The sequence below is a fragment of the Pteropus vampyrus genome, unplaced genomic scaffold, assembly GCF_000151845.1.
Source record: "Pteropus vampyrus isolate Shadow unplaced genomic scaffold, Pvam_2.0 Scaffold200, whole genome shotgun sequence".
NCBI classification, from domain to species: Eukaryota; Metazoa; Chordata; class Mammalia; order Chiroptera; family Pteropodidae; genus Pteropus; species Pteropus vampyrus.
Window position 1 is genome coordinate 1,047,750 of NW_011888981.1, and position 4,255 is coordinate 1,052,004.

At 28.0% G+C, this 4,255-nt stretch overlaps 1 pseudogene; it reads left to right on the plus strand.

Annotated features, from left to right (window-relative positions):
- The first annotated feature begins 313 nt into the window (after nt 1-313).
- On the plus strand, nt 314-432 carry LOC111746771 (annotated as a pseudogene).
- The last annotated feature ends 3,823 nt before the right edge of the window (nt 433-4,255 follow it).

The window sequence follows — 4,255 nt, forward strand, 5'->3', positions numbered from 1 at the left end:
AGGAGAAAAAGAAATAAACCCAGAAGGAAGGATTGAGATGCAAGAAAGTGAAATGATTAAAGAAACTGGTAAATTTTTAGGTGAATATAAATTATACTGACTAATTAGGCCTAAATGTTGATCAAATAACAAGGAAGAAGCAAAAAGATTAATTTAATCGTCATAACTAGAAAACAAATCTAGATAAACACTATTTAAAGGGATGCACTTAGCAAAGAATTCAGAGTGCAGCAAGAATGCTACAACAAGAATAATTCTTAAACACTAGCAACATAAATTTGAAAATTTTAATAATTAAGGCAACAAAATTTGATGGTACAGCCATGCCACTCTGAACGTGCCCAATCTCATCTGATCTCGGGAGCTAAGTAGGGTCTGGCCTGGTTAGTACTTGGATGGGAAACCACCTAGGAATAGCAGGTGCTGTAGGCATTGAAACAAACAAACAAACAAACAAACAAAATTTGTAATAGCAATAAAAATATCAAGGAATACATTTAACATAAGGAGAAAAGTGTGCATGTTATTAAAACACCTTTTAGAAGTCCTAAGTACATGTAGAGTTTTACCAGAGATGATAATGGTTAAAAATTCTATATTGCTGTTATGTTACAGGCAATATTCAATGCTTTATATACACCAGTTCGTATAATCATATGAGGTAGACAGTATTATTATTCTAATTCACACATGACAACAGAGGCACAGAGAGATTAAATGACTTTCTTTTTGCTATCTAGCTAGTAGATGGGGTTCTAGAATTCAAATCAGCAAACTTTCTCCAGAGCCTCCGTACTTCAACACTAGGCAATACTACCTGTTCAATAAATTATTAAGATATTCCATTATTGATGCAGTAGTAGGAAACTAGATAGAAAAAATAATGCATACCTTAGAAATAAACTCACAATGTATATATGACAAGTGCCATTCCAGATTAGTGTGAAAGCATATTTAAGAAATGATAATAGGACAGTTGGCTATTACACAGATAAAAATGAGAATAGATGCCTATCTCATACCATTTAGCCATCAATTAAAATTTGAATGGAAAAAATCAAGATTTTAGAGAATAAAATAAGAAAATATCTTTATGATTTGTTTCTTTAAGAAGACACAATATTTCCAAACAATAAAAGAAAATTAATTTTTTCCATCAGTGTGATTATTTTAAAAATGAAAGACAGCTCACATTCTAGGACAGAAGATATTTGCAAACATAAGGGATTTTTAAACTTTAAATTTATAAAAAGTACATATCTAGGAAATTAAAAGATGATTAAACAAGAATCATCAGTAAGCCTATAAAAAATCCTTATTCTTTCTAATCACTAATGGTCATACATGGCCTCAGGACATATAAAACAAGAATGCATAACATATAATTCTTTGAAATAGCATTCCTTGAAATAATGAGAAAAAGGAAATAATTTAAATGTTTAATATGAGAAGAGGTAATTATACTATATTTATACAATGCACTTAATGTACAGAGAAAATTAAAGTACAGCCACATGAATCTTTCAAATATGTTTCAATAAAACAGCAAATATAAGAATACAGAAAATGTACAAAGATTTATATAGTTTCAAAACTTTCCAAACAAAACAAGAAGTTTGATAAACAGTGTTATTATAAAGGCGTACAAAAGAATGAAAATCATGTAAGTCTGGATAATGAGAACTTTTGGTGGGTGGGGAGAGGTGAAATAATGGTAGGGGTAAGGTAAAGAAGAAACGTCAATAATATTCATATTTATTTTTAGTGCTGGGTTTGGGTATCAGAGAATGTGCTGTATTGTTCTCCATTGTTTTTTATATCGAAAATAGCTAATAAAATCAATAAAGAATGGGAAAAAGATTCTAATCAATGAGAAGCTAAGAATTCTTCTTTTAAAAACCAACCAACCAAATGAAACCACTAAATTAAGGATGCAAACATTTTACATGGGAACTACTTAAACCATACACAAGTATACCCAGAAAAAGAATTAGCCTTAAATGTTTTTGTGATTACTATAAAAGGACAAAATAGAAATTAGCTTATTAGTTACATTCAAATTATGAAGTAAGCAGCAGACTAAACAAAAGTAATTAGAAGGACTAGAAAATAATCTATAAAGATAACAATTAAAATTGATTTAAAGAAACAAATAGAAAGAATAAAATAATTTCAAATGTAGCTCTATAAAATAACAGTAAAATAGTAAAACTTCTAAAAACCTAATAAAAGAAAGAAAAAAGGTATTTAATATTTAGAAACAGGAGAGTGTATAACTATATGTATAAAACAGATTAAATAAAAATACCAGAAAAAATAAATAAAAATACGAGAGATTATTGAATGTCATTCTACGGTTATAAATTTGAAAATCTAAAACAAAAATGTCTAAGCAAAACAGAGCTAGCAAAAATGATGTAAGTAAAAAATTTATCCTATAAACTGAAGAAAAACTTGTAAGTAAAAAAGCTAAAACCCACAGAAGAATATAGAAATGTAATTTCAAAACCTAGTAAGTACCAATTTTACATATAAATTTATAAAACCTTTAAAGTGAAGTTTCTCAAAAAGTTTGTAGTGGAATACTGGTATGTTTAGATCAGCATTTTGGCATCTTAAGAACTTAAGTCACTATTAAAAATTAATGAGGTTCCCCTCCAAAGAGCTTTTGTTTGTGTGGATTATTTCAATATTTACTGTTTTAGAAATTTAAAATGAGAAATTGAAAAAGTATTTTATTATATTTAAAGATAATAAAATAAATACATTACATGTTAACATAAAACATATTTTGAATAAAAAAACACATTTTCCAACTAAGACAAATCATAGGAATAGTGTTATTGTTTTACATTAAAAAAAAACTCTCTACTGTTTGGTTCAATAGAAGAGAACTTGATTATCATATGATTTTATTCATTCTGTTGCAATATGGTGTTTAGATTGAAATATAAAGAGAAAATTTGGCCTCACAAATATATAGTTGGAAAAGGAAGCATATTTTAATAGTTTTTTTCACATAATTGAAAATAATTTTTGATACTACACCAAAATTTGACAGATGGCAGTTACTTAAGGTTTCAAAATGGAATCTTAAACCTATAAAAAACTTTTCATATTCAGTTTAAATAAATTCTGTTGGGCTATCTTACAATGGAAAATGAATATTTTATTCATGAAAATCTTGTGATATAATGCATTGATCAAACAGAAATATTGGTTTCCTGAGTTATACAGATCTTCCAAATGTTGACACTTTTCATCACATAATATAAAAATAACATTTGCTACGATCACTACTCATCTCATCAGAGAAGTCTTTAACTTGTGAAAGGCTCTCCGCCTTATTGTAGAAGATACAAATTTTCCAAAATTCTAATTTTTGCCTGAAAGCTGGAGTTTCATCATTGCAATGAATACTGTTGAGTTTTTCTTAAAATGATGTTTAATTCATTCATTTTTGAGAAAATGTCTGCCAAACAACCCTGTCTGAAAAAACATATTTTGTCAGTTATGCCTTCCTGTAAAAAATATATTCAATGAAAAAAGCAAGTAATTCAGCTTGTGAGTAAAAAAAAAATCACAGAAATGTTCTTTGAAACAACCACTGTACTTTTGATACGAAGCAGAAGTGCTCTATATATATACCTTATTTTGTCACACAGAATATTTTTTAAAATGTACTCCAGAGTTGATATTTAATAAAAGTATTTTTCTGATTCATCAATAACATTTATAAGCAAAATTGGATTTTTCTTTTTTTTCCTGTATGTAGTAGTGAAAAATACAATGAAAACAAGTACAGTTTGGTGTCATTGCTTTGATTCATGCTAAAATGCCACAAGTTTTACATGTTGTTATATTTGCTTTATTAGGGCAAATATCAACACTGTAAAATAAGCAAATAATACCTATGATTATTATGAAAATAGTTTTTACTTCCTGGACTTCTGAAAGGGACTTGAGATCTGCCCAGGGTCAACAGAACCCATTTTGGAACTTTGCATCTAGAGATAGTGGGTTACAATTTAGGCAGTTATGGAAAAAAGAAAATATAAGTTATTTAAAAATAATAGAGATTTTGCTTTAACAGATTATAAAAATCCTATAAAGTCTAAAATTAACAGATCTAGGGAAATGGTACAGAAAAAGACACGTAGATCAGTGAATCAGATTATAGATTTGAGATCCTGAGACTTAAATGTATGTCTATAATGAAATAAATGAAAAGATGGCATTTTAATTAAGTGGGAGA